This window comes from Pleurodeles waltl, chromosome 12 (assembly GCF_031143425.1).
Source record: "Pleurodeles waltl isolate 20211129_DDA chromosome 12, aPleWal1.hap1.20221129, whole genome shotgun sequence".
Taxonomy (NCBI): Eukaryota; Metazoa; Chordata; class Amphibia; order Caudata; family Salamandridae; genus Pleurodeles; species Pleurodeles waltl.
Genome location: NC_090451.1, coordinates 549,799,656 through 549,816,127, shown reverse-complemented (window position 1 = coordinate 549,816,127; position 16,472 = coordinate 549,799,656).

The following is a 16,472-nucleotide window of genomic DNA, read 5'->3' as shown; positions in this document are numbered from 1 at the left end:
ATGAGGTCCTATGTGTTACAGGTGTGGTTCTTCAGTTCATGTTTCTTCTTACAAGAACTGCATAGCGATAAATCAACAGGGTAGGAATTATGGTAAAATGGTACATTTTGCTAAGGTTTGTAGAAGTATTCAAAAAAGCAATGTTCGTTGTGTACTAAATGATGATGCTGAGAACATTCCTGTAGAACAAACTGATAACATTGAATATTTGTTAGTGGTTAAAGATACAGCAACTTTGACAAACAAAGTAGTAGTAGATCCAGATATTGATGTATCAATTGAAGGGGTAATTGTAAAACTTTTAGTGGATACAGGAGTTCGCATCACCATTGTGTCACAAGAAAAATTTAACGAATTTTGGGCTTAAAAGTCTGTCCTTCCCCCTGATGTCTCTACTGTTGCTTTTGAGGGAAGCAAGATTGATTTAATTGGTTATTTTTGGGCTTCATTGGGTATTCTAGATGAGACTATTCGTGGAAGGTTTATGTAGCTAAAAGAGGAATCAATGTTTTAGGGCTGGTTCAACAAGTTGAATTTAACTTGACCATTAAACCTGGATGAGATAAATCTGTTTTAATTGAAAAAGGTAGTTTGAATTCCATTAAAGCTGTTTTAAGTTATGTATGTGATTGGCAAAATCAATCAAGAAATTATTTCGAGAACAATTAGGAAAGATTACTAATTTTACACACACTATAAAACTGAAACAAGGTGTGGTTCCTGTGAAACATAAATTAAGAAATGTACCTTTAAGTATAAGAACAGATTTATCTAAGCTCTTGAAGGACATGTGTGAGCAAGGCATAATTAAAAAAGTGGAAGCAACCTTATGGTTATCCCCCATCGTTCTAGTGAAAAAAAGGACAGTAGATCTAAGAATGTGTGTGGACTTAAAAAGCTTAAATAAAGCAATTTGGGTAGACAGTTTTCCTCCATCGAGAATTGATGACTTGATCACGGAAGTTGGTTCGTCCAGCTGGTTTGCAAAACTAGATTTAAAGTCTGCATACCATCAGGTGTAATTGGATGTTGATTCTAGACATTTAACTGATTTTGTCACTCCTGATGGAACTTTTAAGTTCTGCAGGTTACCTTTCGGCTTAGCGTCAGCTGCTGCTGTTTTTCAAAAGTTGATGTCAGACATGTATTTTGACAATCTTAATGGGATAGTTTTTCCAGGACGACATTTTGTTTTTTTCAGATAATGAACTAATGCATGATAATATTTTGGAAGGTGTTTTAGGCACATTAGAAAATAGAGGTGTGACTTTAAAGAAAGATAAATGGATTTTAAAGTCTAAGGAAAATGAGTATCTAGGACATGGTTTATCAAAACAGGGTATTAAACCGAAACCGGGTTTGGTAAAAAGCATTTTGGAAGCTCCTGCTTCAAAAACTAGAGATCAGCTATTGTCTTTTCTTGGTTTATGCAAGTTCTATGCCAAATTTTTAAAAAACGTTGCAAAGAATACTGAATGTTTCAGAGCAGTATTAAAAAATGAGCAACATTTCTATGGTCAGATGAGTGTAACAGGATATTTGAACAAATCAAAAAAGAAATTGCCAAAGCTCCAGCCTTACAGCCTTTTTCAGAGGAGAAGAGCACCATTGTGACAGTGGATGCGTGTGAGTATGGTTTAGGTGCTCTGTTATCACAATTGTCGGATGAAAGATGTGAGAACACTATAGGGTTTGCTTCAAGAACTTTATGTCAGGCTGAACGTAAATATTCAGTAATTGAAAAAGAACTCTTAGCTTGTGTGTGGATTGTAGAAAAGTATCTATGGAGTAGACCTTTTGTTTTGAAGACTGATCATCGACCTCTTGTGGAAACTTTATCAGGCAAGAAAATAAAACGTTCAATGGCTCGAATTGCAAAATTGTCAGCCAAGCTCTTAGAACTTACTTTTTCAGTTGAGTATATTCCTGGTGGGAAAAACAGTAGAGCGAATTGTTTGTCTACGTTGCCCATTGAAGATCACGAAGAACAGGAGTGGGAAACAGAGGCTGAAGAATGTTTTGTGGCTTGCATTACAGATTATGACATGTTTTTGGATGAAAAGGAATGGATTGATTCTGTACAAAAAGATAAATCGTTATGTGAAGTGATGTTTATAGTTAAATCTGGTTGGCCCAAAAAGAGGAACTTGTCATCAGAGTTACAATCATTTTGGAAAGTGTCTGATGAGTTATCCATTGAAGGAGATAAATTAGTTAGAGGTAACAAACTTGTTCCGCCAGAGTGCTTCAGGAGAGATTTAATTGCTACAGCTCACTCTGGTCATTTGGGTGCCACTATCACCAAAAGAAAATTGAGATCTGATTTTTGATGGCCTAGGATGTACAAAGAAATTGATGATTATGTCAGGAGTTGTAGGAGATGCTGTACGAGTGATAAAGTGTTAATTACTAAAGGGAAGTTTTCACAGAATCATTTGTTCCATCACCAGCGGGCAAAAACTTGGTCTTGATTTTCTTGGTCCATACTACATACTACCACCTAACATGAGGTATTTTGTTGAAATCAATGATCATTTATCAACATGGGTTGGGGTAGAGCCTGTGAGGCTCCCAACCACTCAAAGTGTGATTGATTGTTTGAAAAAGATTTTCATCCGCAAAGGATTTCCATAACAGATTTTAACCGACAATGGAGTTCAATTTGTTTTGACAGAAATGCTTCAGTTTTTGGACAAATGTGGTATTAAACATATTAGAACACCTCTTTATCATCCACAAAGTAATGGGATAGTGGAACGATTTAATCGTGTGTTAGTAGATTGTAGTCAGGCTATTCAGGCCACGCACAGAAACAATATGTCTGTAGATCAATCTATCAAAGAATTAATTTGGTCTTATCGCACCACACCACATGTAGCTACAGGTAAAAGTCATTTTTAACTCATGAGAGGAAGAATAGCGTCAACTGAGTTGTGTCCTTTTTGGATGGTTAATTTGTGTCATGAAGGGAGTAATTTAGAAGAAATTTGGCAAGTAGCAGAAAACCATTCTAATAATGCGGTATGAAGAAGTTAAATGGAGTGTGTAACAAAAGTGGAAAGTTGCAGGTGGGTGATTGGGTGAGAGTGAAAAATACTGTGTTGGTTAGAAAAGGCTTCTCAAAATTCAAGGATTCTCAACAAATTTGTGAAATTCGTAGGAATGCTGTGAAACTATCAGATGGAAGTTGGTGGAGCATTTCTCACATAGCATTGGATCCAGGTGCACAGGGTCAATCTGGTAACACTCGACATATCAAGAAAACCAGAAAATTTACTGTTGATGTTTGAGATGAAAATGAAAAGTACAAGTTTTAGAAAAGCACAAGTATTTGTCGTAAGCCAAAGAAGTTTCAAGATTATGTCATGTCATAAATATGTATGTGTATTATTTTATCCTTTAATGTCTGATTTGGGCATTTCCTATAGGGATTTTTATTTGTTCTTCTTGATGGGATTTTTCTTAGAGCACAGGAACTGTATATTTGGTTAATCTTATTGTTTAATGTGCTATGCATTGGTTTCATGTTCAACTTGTTAAATTGTTTCAAAGAGGGGAGAAGTGTGGTGATGTTACTTGGTGATATCTGGTAGTTGCATGGAACATCATGACATCATGTGTTAATGATGTCATGGTGCTCCATGTCTCTGTGGAGTCAGTTAAGCACTGTGCCCCTTTTACTATGGAAGCAATTATCTTTGCTGCTCAATAAACATTTTCATTTGGATACTTCGTGTGAACGTCTCTTTAGAGGCTTACGAAGAAGAAGTGTGTGACTGGTTGGGGGGGGGGGTCTCATCTTTTGTCATTGCACGAATGATAGACCCAAATTGTGTAGGATATTATAAGATTTGTCCATTGATGTAATGACAAGTTAACCATTTATCCAGATTGTCAGCTGAGATCGGGTTTCTGATTTTGGTCATGTTTAGTACTGTATAAGATAAGTCAATCTTTTAATATTGAGTCAGATGCTAATGTAGCCATTCGCATGAAGCTGCTTACTGATCGCAATGTTGAAACGATTTAGACTCCTGTCTTCTGAGTATTTTGAAACCTTGTTTTGTGTAGCTCTTTGTTTTTAACTTTGAGTGCCATTCCTGAAGGGGCATTTCTGATTATAGTCCCTTTGGTGTTTTAGAATAGAGATAATAAGTGAGTTATTGAATCACCTTTTATTGTCTTCATCATGGGAAAGCGGAAGACTACCGATGCTGCTATTATCCTGAACAATCCAAAGAAATGTCCTAGGAAAACAAAAGATACAAGCACCATTAATCAAATTAATAGTTTGATAGAGGAGGTTGAGACAATTTTGAACCCACCCTCATTAACCTGAGCCAGTGGTCCAGCAATGTTTTTGGAAAAAAACTGTTAGGGTGCGGACTAGCACTGGTGGGTCATGTATCCATAAAAGGAGAGACACTGCAAGTGGAGGGCTTCTTAGTGGTATTGCGGTCCCACATTCATCTAATGTGCTTCCCGGGATACTTCCTGGAAGGAGAATCCAGTCTAGCCAATTGGGTAAAGACGTGTGTGCTACCACTTCAAGGAGACCCCAACCTAATGGACCTCATTTGGGCAATTATAATTTTAAACCGACCAAGGTTCCTAAACTGGACAAGACCTGCTTTGAGAGCAGAGAGTCATTGTTTAATAAGGTTTTATATTGGTTAAGAACCAACTATAATTGTAAGCCAATTATCATGCCAGATATTCTGTATCTGCGTAGGATCTCACTGTAGTAAGAGCCCCATGATACCATTGAGATCAAGGTGATTTTCCAGAAATTCCTTGATGGCTTTCTGGCAATAGGAGCTTGTGATAATCGCAATACAGAAACAGTGATCAGGCTTGCCTTTGCTGGTGTATTGAATGACGCCTTTCCAAATGTGCAAAGACGGGTAATTCAAGGAAAGAGCGAGTGCCTCCCGTTGTCGACTGACTGCCATCTGGTATGCGCAATAATGCTCCTATTCTTGCACCATCTTTATCCTCTGCAGCAAGTGTTAAGGTTCTGCATCTCAGATAATGCCATCTTGTATGCCTAATTACGCCCCTATTCTTGCATCTTCTGTATCTTTTGTAGTAAGTGACGGGATACCATCGTCCCAGATATTGGCATGGGCAGACACTTATTTGGGGGGGTGAGACTTATACCCTAGAAAACCCACTGGTACATCCTAACAACGATGGGCAGTTGCTGGTTCTCTCATGGAACATTGCTGGGATACATAGTAAGTTGGCTGATTCATTATGGGGAGCCTATGTAGATTGCTTTCATCTTTGCCTGGTCCAGGAGACCTGGACTATTGACCCCCCACCCACAATAGATCAGGGTTTGCCACATTCACTGTAGACACACTTCCCTCCTGTGGTGATGTCACTGGAGGAGCATAGAACATGATGACATCTGTGGAATGTGTGGCATAGATGTGTTCTATGTTTCCATTTGGCAGTTGCTTTCTGTTCCCTTTTATGTACCAGATGTAACTACGTCTCCTGGTAATAAATTCCAATTCATGTAATAAGAAGAGAGTTGACATTCATCTTTACAAAGTTGGTGACGAGCGAAAACCAAACGTTTGCGAAGAGAAGTAGTTTGAGTACTTTTTTTTAAAGTAATTGTTTAAGAAGCTGTGAGGCTCACTTAAACTCAGCTTTGATCTGGGGCACAGAAACGAACTTGATTAAAAATTCAAGAGAGATTGTTAACTTGTAAAGATCCTTCCTTAGACAAAGCCATTGATATTGCAAAGAGCATAGAGTGTTCGTGTGAAGATGCAAAATAATTGGAGGCGTCATTATCCAACACAACTATATCAGGGGTGGTTGCTAACAAAATGTCTTCAACCCAAGACAGTAAGAAACAAGTTTTTGCATCATTTCAAGACAGTAAGAAACAGAGGTTGACTAGTGGAAGTAAATCTAATATACCATTTAAATTCACACAAAAGATTAGTTGCTATACAGGTGGTTCTTCTTCACGTGTCTTCATTCAGAAACTGCCCAGTAGTGAATCAACAGTGTAGAAATTGTGGAAAGATGGGTCATTTTTTCAAAGTATATAGAGGAGAAAAAAGAAAGAGTGTTAGATGTGTGTTAAATGAACATGAAGTAAATGAGTATGAGAAAGAAAATGACAGTAGAGAGTATGTTGTTGTGGTTAGAGACACAGCCTTGTAAAAGAGTCGAACAATTGGAGATCCTGATGTTGAAGTGTTAATTGACAATGTAAAAATCTAACTTTTAGTAGACACAGGAGCACACATTACCATTATATCTCAAGAAAAATTTAGGTGGTCATTATGTACATGGCGGTGTGGCCCGCCATGCCGGCGGAGGTGGGTAAACCCGCCAGCCGGCATGGCGGGCCACACAGCCACATAAAGAACCCCATGAGGGCCGCCATCAGCAGCCCTCACTCACTGCCAGGCTGCCTCCGTCAGGCAGCATGGCTGCAGTCGGAATCATTATCCGACAGGGCAGCGGTGCTGCCCCTCAGATAATGATTCCTCAGCCACCAGCCTTTCCCTGGCAGGTTTCCCCACCACGGAAAGGCTGGTGGAAGGAGTGCACCTGGGCACTCTTGGGGGCCCCTGCACTGCCCATGCACTTGGTATGGGCAGTGCGAGGGCCCAAGTGCAGTGCTGCATCGCGCAGGTCACTGCCCGATTTTCGGGCAGTAATCTGCTCGACGGGTGCAGCTGCACCCACCGCACAGATGCATTGGCGGCGGCTCCATGTGGAGCCGCCGTCAATATCCCGGCCAGGCATTCCTGTGGGCCGGCGGGCGGAAACAATGTTTCCACCCGCCGGCCCATAGGAATGTTCTTTATGCAGCCGGCGGGGATCCGGGGACGCTGGCGGTCAGTAGTTTGACCACCAGCATGAACACGGCGGTTTCGACCACCGTGTTCATAATGAGGGCCTTAGTCAGTTATGGGATGATAAAACTCTGTCTCCTTCTGACGCATTGACAGTAGCTTTTTAAGGAAGTAAAATAGATCTCATTGGATATTTTTCGGCTACCATTGAAGTACTAGGGGAAATCATTCAAGGAAAAGTCTACGTAGAAAAAAAGCAACTTAATGTTCTTGGTTGGTTACATCAAGCTGAACTTAATTTAACCATCAAGCCTGAAAGTGACATACCTGTTTTTGTAAAAGAAATAAATTCATTGAGGGACATAGGAAATGTCAAAGATGATTGGATGAAGAAATTTGAAAAAGTCTTTCAAGATAGTGTGGGAAAGATTGCAGATTTTTTCTACACTATTAAGGTTAAGCAAAATGCAATACCTGTTAAGCATAAATTATGTAATGTATCATTGAGGATTCGCAAAGAGTTAACTAAATTATTGAAAGATCTATGTGAACAAGTTATAACTGAAAAAGTTGAAGCAACTCTTTGGCCTTCACCCATAGTTTTAGCCAGGAAACAAACTGGAGATTTAAGAATGAGTGTAGATTTAAGAGGTTTGAATGATACGATCTGGGTGGAGAATTTCCCATTGCTAAGAATAGAAGATTTAATAATTAAAATTGGGTGTTCGAGTTGGTTTACCAAATTGGATTTAAAAGTAGCATATCACCAAGTAGAATTAGATATTCAATCTCGTCACTTAGCAGCATTTGTGACTCCAGATGGACTATTCCAGTTTTGCAGGTTACCATTTGGGTCAGTATCAGCAGCTGCCGTTTTTCAAAGAATTATGACAGACATGTTTAAAGATAATCATCAAGTGGTAGTATTGCAGGATGATATTTAAATCTTTGCAAATAATGGAATTGAATATGACAAGATTCTAGATTCTGTTTTGAGTACATTGGAAGAAAAGGGAGTAACACTAAGAAAAGATAAATGTGTCTTTAAAAGCAGAGAAGTGGAATACTTAGGGCATGTTGTTTCAGAACAAGGGGTGAATCTGAGACCTAGTCTAGTAAAAAGAATTGTAGAGGCTCCAGCTCCAGGGAATAAAGAACAATTGTTGTTTCTTTTAGGCATGTGTGAATTTTAGGCAAAGCTTTTAAAGGATTTTGCAAAGAATACTGAATGTTTCAGGCCATTATTAAAGAAAGGACCTATGTTCAGATGGTCTAATGAAAGTGAAACTATGTTTCAAAAGATAAAACCGGAAATTATAAGTGCTCCAGCATTGCATCCATTTGTGGAAGAGAAGAAAAACATTGTGACAGTAGATGCATGTGAATATGGTTTAGGAGCTGTTCTGTCACAAAGTGAAGGTACACGTGAAAGTACAAAAGGTTTTGCTTCAAGAACTCTGTGTCAGGTAGAACGAAAATACTCAGTAATTGAAAAAGAACTCCTGGCATGTGTGTGGAGTGTTGAGAAATTCATACAGCATTTATGGGGTAGACCATTTGTTTTGAAGACTAACCATCGCCCATTAATGGACATTTTGTCTGGAAAAAAGGTAAAACGATCTACAGCTCGCATTGCAAGGTTGTCTGCCAAACGTTTGGAATTTACCTCAATGGTTGAGTACATTCCGGGAGGAAAAAATTGTAGGGCAGATTGTTTATCTAGGTTACCAATTGTAAATGCAGAAGAAGAAGATTGAGAGACAGAAATTGAAGAATGCTTTGTACCATGTATTAATGATAGTAATATGTGTGTGGAGGAAAAGGAATGGAGGATGCAGTAAATGAGGATAAGATTTTAAAAGAAGAAATTACCTTAATCAAGGCTGGATGTCCTAGAGAAAATAATCTTTCAGCTGATTTGCAGATGGTCTGGAAAGTAGCTGATGAGTTGTCCAATGAGGGTGAGAATGTAGTACGGGGAAACAAACTGGTACCACCAGAATGTTTCAGGCACAGGGTAATTTCAACAGCTCATTCAGGTCATTTAAGATCAACCATTACAAAAAGGAAAATAAGAAATGACTTTTGGTGGCCAAAAATGGATTGTGAGATTGATGATTATGTTAAAAGGTGTGTAAGTTGCAATACAAAGTGATAAAGTGTTGGTCACAGAAGGGAAGGTTGAATCTTTAGTTCCTTCACCACATAGAGCATGGAAAAGATTAGAAAATTATTTTTTGGGACCTTTCCACATTCTACCACATAACATGAATTATTTAATTATTATCATTGATTATCTGTTGAGATAGGTAGAAGTAGAATCAGTGCATCTTCCGACTACTAAAAGTTCAATCAGTTGTTTGAGAAACATATTTATAAGAGAAGGATTTCCAGAAGAAATCATAACTGACAATGGTGTGCAATTTGTATCCACTGAAATGCAATAGTTTCTGAATAAGTATGCAATCAAGCACATCAGAACACCTTTATATCACCCACAAAGTAATGGTAAAGTTGAACGCTTTAATAAAGTGTTAGTAGGCTGTATTCAAGCAGCACACAGAAGTAACTCATGTGTTGGTCAGGCAGTTAAGGATTTGGTGTGGTTTTATTGCACCACACCACATGTAGCCATAAGCAAGAGTCCATTTGAACTAATGAGGGGAAGAAAAGCATCCACAGAATTATGTCCATTCTGGATGGTAAAATTGTTTCATGAAGGGTGTAACATGGAAGATTTATGGAAGACAGCTGAAAAAGTTTCTAATGAAACAAATATTAAAAGGATCAATTAATTACTGAAGTATTCAAATTGAAAGTTGGTGATTGGGTACGAGTGAAGAATCCTGTTTTAATGAGGAAGGGGTTATCGAAATGTAAAGATTCTCAACAAATTTGTGACATGCACAGAAATGCAGTAAAATTGTGTAGGAGGGTGGCCTGGTTTGTAGTGGGTATCTTGGGTACTTAAGGGTTTGTCTGAGCTCCTTCTGGTACATCCTAACAACGATGGGCAGTTGCTGGTTCTCTCATGGAACATTGCTGGGATACATAGGGCCGTATTTATACTTTTTGGCGCACAACTGCGCCAACGCAGTTATGCGTCAAAAAATTTAACGCCGGCTAACGCCATTCCAAAGCGCCATGCGGGCGCCTTATTTATGGAATGACGTTAGCCGGCGGACCTGCCTGGTGTGTGTCAAAAAAAATGACTTACACCAGGCAGCGACGGCGTAGGGGAAAATGGAGCTTGGGTGTAAAAAAATGGGGCAAGTCAGGCTGAGGCAAAATTTTCACCTCAACCTGATTTGCGCCATTTTTTTGACTCCCAACCCCCATTTAAATGACTCCTGTCTTAGCAAAGACAGGAGTCATGCCCCCTTGCCCAATGGCCATGCCCAGGGAGTGTAAATACGGCGCACATGCCTCGGAGTCATTTTTTAGACGGGAACGCCTACCTTGCATATCATTAACGCAAGGTAGGTGTCCACGCAAAAAAATGACGCAAACTCCAAGATCTTTGGCGCTAGATGGGTCTAACGCCAAAGTATAAATATGGAGTTAGTTTTGCGTCGGATTTGCGTTAAAAAAAACGACGCAATTCCGGCGCAAACAGAGTATAAATATGCCCCATAGTAAGTTGGCTGATTCATTATGGTGAGCCTATTTAGATTCCTTTCATCTTTGCCTGGTCCAGGAGACCTGGACTTAGGCCCCCCAATAGATCAGGGTTTGCCACATTCACTGTAGACACGCTTCCCTCCTGTGGTGATGTCACTGGAGGAACATAGAACATGATGACATCTGTGGAATGTTTGACATAGATGTGTTCTATGTTTCCATTTGGCAGTTGCTTTCTGTGCCATTTAATGTGCCAGACATAACTTCTTCTCCTGGTAATAAACACCAATTCATGAAATAAGAAGTGAGTGGATGTTCTTCTTCACACCTCCTCTCTGGGTCGGCCCATTGGGTCAAATTATCCCTTAATTGGGCTATTGAACAATTGAGGATCCAGTCTCTAGACATCCTTGGATTATCTATACGGGCTAGTAATGGGTTCAACATTAAGCTTTACAACATTTATTTCCATAGTGTGGCTTATAAATGCATCTCCTCAACACTTAGCACCCTTGAAAAACATTTAGAATCAGTAATGTAGAGATCAATGTTGATTTTGGGAGTGATTTTAACACCACCTTCGAACCATTGGAATACATATCATTGGTGGTTGAACCTGAAGACACAGCTTTGGCCATTCCAGGACTTAATGCGACTCCTTTGAAATTTGGCCCTGCTGTAGCTACTCAATTAGCCCTGCTCACGCTCTCTCATAGGATGTGGGTATGTAACAGAAGAACAGCTTCTGATGTGGGAAGGGAATTTACATTTTGTAAGGAGCAGAATCATCGATTATATAGTCCTCTCCCTCAACTTCTGGTCTTGGTTGGAGGATTTTCATGTTACAGAGAAAAAAGATCAAGGCCCATATTTATACTTTTTGATGCAAATCAGTGCTAGCACAGATTTGCGTCAAAAAGTTTACCGCCGGCTAACGCCATTCCAACACGCCTGCTGGACGCCATGTTTATGGAATGACATTAGCTGGCGCTGCGGCCTGGTTAGCATCAAAATAAATGATGGTAACTGGGCAGCGGAGGCAAAGGGAAGACTGGGGGTTGTGCGCCAAAGAATGGTGCAAGTCAGGTTAGAGTAAAAAATATTGGCTCTAACCTGATTAGCGCCATTTTTTGATGCACAACCCCCATGGAAATGACTCATGTCTTAGCAAAGTTAGGCCCCCCTATGCCACTTAATAAAAAAATAAAATTATACTTGCCTGCACTTTCCTGCACTCACCATGGATGGGTCTCCCCATCCATGGGTGTCCTCCAGGGGTGGGCGAGGGTGGCAGGGGGTGTCCCTGGGTGCAGGGAAGGGCACCTGTGAACTGCTTCCATGGTCTCCCACCATGGAAATGAGCCCACAGGTCCCTTAACGCCTGCCCCAACCCAGGCGTTAAAAAACAGCGCAATTCCGGCTGGGTGCATTGTTTTAAGGCCCGCCTCCTCCTGGAGGATAAATAAGGCGCATATGCCTTAAAGTAATTTTTTGCACGGGAACGCCTACCTTGCATGTCATTAGCGCAAGGTAGATTTTCACGAACAAAAAATGACTCAAACTCCATAACTTTGGCGCTAGACAGGTCTAGCACCAAAGTATAAATATGGAGTTCAGTTTGCGCCGAATTTGCGCCAGAATAAATGACGCAAATCCAGCGCAAACAGAGTATAAATATGGGCCAAAGTGGGCAGTCCTGGAAGTAGCAGGGTGTAGGACGCTGGCCTGGCTTATAGTGGGTACCTTGTGGTACTTACACCTTGTGCCAGCGCCAGTTATCCCTTATTAGTAGATTAGAAGTGATCCAGCAGCTTAGGCTGATAGAGGTAGCTGTAGCAGAGCTGCTTAGGCTGAACTAGGAGACATGCAAAGCTCCTACTATACCACATATATCATATAGCACTATATCATAAGAAAACACAATACTCAGAGTTACTAAAAAGAAAGGTACTTTATTTTAGTGACAATATGCCAAAAGTATCTCAGGGGATATATTCCCATAGGAGGTAAGTAATATACACAAAATATACACACAAACCAGAATCAGGTAAGTAAAACACTTCGAAAAGTAGTGCAAACACTGTAGAACACAATAGAATGCAATAGGAGACAATAGGCCTAGGGGCAATACAAACCATATATTCCAAAAGTGGAATGCGAACCACGAATGGACCCCAGGCCTAGTGTAGTGTGTAGAGGGTCGCTGGGAGTGTAAGAAAACACTAAGCGTATTCAAGATACCCCACCCCAAGATCCTGAAAAGTAGGAGTAAAGTTGCCCTACTTCCCCAGAAAGACAGCAAAGTCGAGATAGGGGATTCTGCAAAAGCAACAACTGACTGCAAAGCACTGAAGACGGATTCCTGGACCTGAGGACCTGCAAAGGAAGGGGACCAAGTCCAAGAGTCACGCAAGTGTCCAGGGGGGGCAGGAGCCCACTAAACCCCGGATGAAGGTGCAAAAGGGCTGCCTCAGGGTGGAAGAAGCTGAAGATTCTGCAACAACAGAAGGTGCCAGGAACTTCTCCTTTGGTCAGAAGATGGCCCACGGCGTGCTGGAGGATGCAGAGTTGTGTCCACGAAGAAAGACCCCAAACAAGCCTTGCTAGCTGCAAGTGGCGCGGTTGAGGATTTTGGGTGCTGCCAGTGCCCAGAAAGGACCAGGAGGTCTCCCCTTAGAGGAGGAGACAGAGGGTGTGCTCAGCAACAGAGAGAGCCCACTCAGGAGCAGGCATCACCTGCAGAAGCACCTGAACAGGCATTCAGAAGATCTGAGCACGGTGGTCGTCTCAGCACAACAAAAGAGGGTCCCACGAAGTCGGAGTCCAACTCAGCGAGTTGGGCAATGCAGGACGGAGTGCTGGGGACCTGGGCTGTGCTATGCACAAAGGAAGTCTTGCAAAAGTGCACAGAAGCCCTAGTAGCTGCAGTTCACGCAGTACAAAGGATTACTGTCTGGCGTGGGGAGGCAAGGACTTACCTCCACCAAATTTGGACAGAAGGGCCACTGGACTGTCAAAGACACTTGGACCCAGCTCCTGTGTTCCAGGGACCACGCTCGTCAAGATGAGAGGGGACCCAGAGGACCATTGAAGTTTTTTCTTCTTGGCTTCCAGGCAGCGTGAAGGCAGACAACCCTCAGAGCATGCACCACCAGGAAACAGTCGAGAAAGCCAGCAGGATGAGGCGCCACAATGTTGCTGGTAGAGTTCTTGCTACTTTGTTGCAGTTTTGCAGGCGTCCTGGAGCAGTCAGCGGTCGATCCTTGGCAGAAGTCAAAGAGAGAAGTGCAGAGGAACTCTGGTGAGCTTCTGCACTCGTTATCTGACGTGAAACCCACACAAGAGACCCTAAGTAGCCCTCAGAGGAGGATTGGCTACCTAACCAGGTAAGAGCCTATCAGGAGGGGTCTCTGACGTCACCTGCTGGCACTGGCCACTCAGAGGTCTCCATTGTGCCCTCACACCTCTGCATTCAAGATGGCAGAGGTCTGCGACACACTGGAGGAGCTCTGGGCACCACCCTTGGGGTGGTTATGGACAGGGGAGTGGTCACTCCCCTTTCCTTTGTCCAGTTTCCTGCCAGAGCAGGGGCTGGGGGCTCCCTGAACCGGTGTAGACTGTCTTATGCAAGGAGGGCATCATCTGTGCCCGTCAAAGCATTTCCAGAGGCTGGGGGAGGCTACTCCTCCCCAGCCCTTAACACCTATTTCCAAAGGTAGAGGGAGTAACACACTCTCTCAGAGGAATTCCTTTGTTCTGCCATCCTGGGACTGGGCTGCCCAGACCTCAGGAGGGCAGAAACCTGTCTGAGGGTTGGCAACAGCGGCAGCTGCAGAGAAAACCGCAGAGAGCTAGTTTGGCAGTACCCGGGGTCCATGCTGGAGCCCCGGGTATGCATGGAATTGTCCCCCCAATACCAGAATGGTATTGGGATGACAATTCCATGATTCTAGACATGTTATATGGCCATGTTCGGAGTTACCATTTTGAAGTTACACATAGGTATTGACCTATATGCAGTTCACGCATGTAATGGTGTCCCCGCATTCACAAAGTCTGGGGAATTTGCCCTGAACAATGTGGGGGCACCTTGGCTAGTGCCAGGGTGCCCTCACACTAAGTAACTTTGCACCTAACCTTCACTAAGTGAGTGTTAGACATATAGGTGACTTATAAGTTACTTAAGTGCAGTGTACGTGGACGTTATTTCACTCAGGCTGCAGTGGCAGGCCTGTGTAAGAATTGTTTGAGCTCCCTATGGGTGGCAAAAGAACTGCTTCACCCCATAGGGATCTCCTGGAACCCCAATACCTGGGTACCTAGGTACCATATACAAGGGAATTATAAGGGTGTCCCAGTGTGGCAATGAGAATTGGCAAAATTAGTCACTAGCCTGCAGTGACAATTTTAAAAGCAGAGAGAGCATAAACACTGAGGTTCTGGTTATCAGAGCCTCAGTGATACAGTTAGGCACCACACAGGGAACACATACAGGGCACACTTTATGAGCACTGGGGTCCTGGCTCGCAGGATCCCAGTGACACAGGTAAAAACAAACATACATACAAGTAAAAATGGGGGTAACATGCCAGGCAGGATGGTACTTTCCTACACAGTGAAAACTAATAATGGGGAGATCGTTTTCTCAAGAATCACAACAATTTGTTTCCAAAGTAATGGTCTTTGAAGCAAGCATGCTATTTATTGTGAGGCTATATGGTTACCTGTTTCATTGTTGTTTGGAGGTTATGTGACCGTGTAAAAGTTCTCACCATTTCAGTTGTTCCTAAGGCTTAATATAAATATATTTTAATACTGGAAGTACCACTGTTAAATTTAAGCAGCATACGTTTTACCAACATGTAGACACACTCCTGGTGACTGCTTTTTCACCCAGAATCACGCAGAAATGAGCCATCATCTTTCTGCTGGCAGCAGAAGCCGAGTTATTGGTAATCTGTATATCCAAAGTCTATGCAAACTGTTAAAACATAGGGCGATATGTCGTGCTTGTGGACTTATTAAGGTGGTGCTACGTAGGAATAATGATTTGGGTATTCTGAGTTTAATGAAATAGGCAGCTGAGGTTTTCTATATTTAGTTGGACGAGCTTGAGAACATAGGTTGCAATAAGCTACATTCAGGATTTACTGGTGAGGGAAACCATTTTGAAATTAGTAGAAAGCTAAAGTGCCATTTTGGATTTGATGAGGATGTGGGCTAGGAGAGATATATTGGGTTTAGAAACAACACATGACCTAGGCATTGTGAATGTAGTGAAGGAGACTACAATTTGTCTGCAATTTGGGCTTTACTTAGATGCTCCATCACAAACTTGGAGGATTCTATGTTCATTGTATTACAAGCACATTGTAGCTCATGGCACCTGTAATACAGCAGATGGGCTATCCTCCACGTTTTTTTGGAGTATTGCATCCACTACACTCTAACTAAATAAGGTCCTTAGTTTTAGGAAATTGAGAAGCATTTTAGATTTATATGAGTTTAGCTCAATAGTGCATTTAACAAGCACCCAGGTGAAAAAGCTTTTAGTTGTCAGCAGCCATATTTTCAGTTTTGAATTTAGGGGCATATTTAAGAAAAATGGCATTGCACACAAAACCGCGCCACTTTTTTTGCACCCCTTACCACCCCCAACGCCACCATGTGTGCACCGTATTTAAATTACGGCGCACCATGTTGGTAGCCAGGGCACTAGCATTAGAATTGTTTACGCTAGTCCGGCACTTTGCAGGACTAGCGTCAAAACTTCTGACGTTAATCCTTCAAAGCACCCAGAGGCCCATTGTAACCAATGGAAGCCTCCTCTGCTCTGAGAAGGCATTAAAAGTGCCGGAAAAAAATGGTGCAGGGAAATCTCTTCGATTTACTTACACCAGTTTTTTTTTTTGCCCCCCCTTATGGAGGAACACCCCCCTTTGCATACATTATTCCTTGGCAGGCATAATGTAGCGCAAAGGGTTACAAAGTGGCACAATTCATGCATTGTTCCACTTTGTGAAT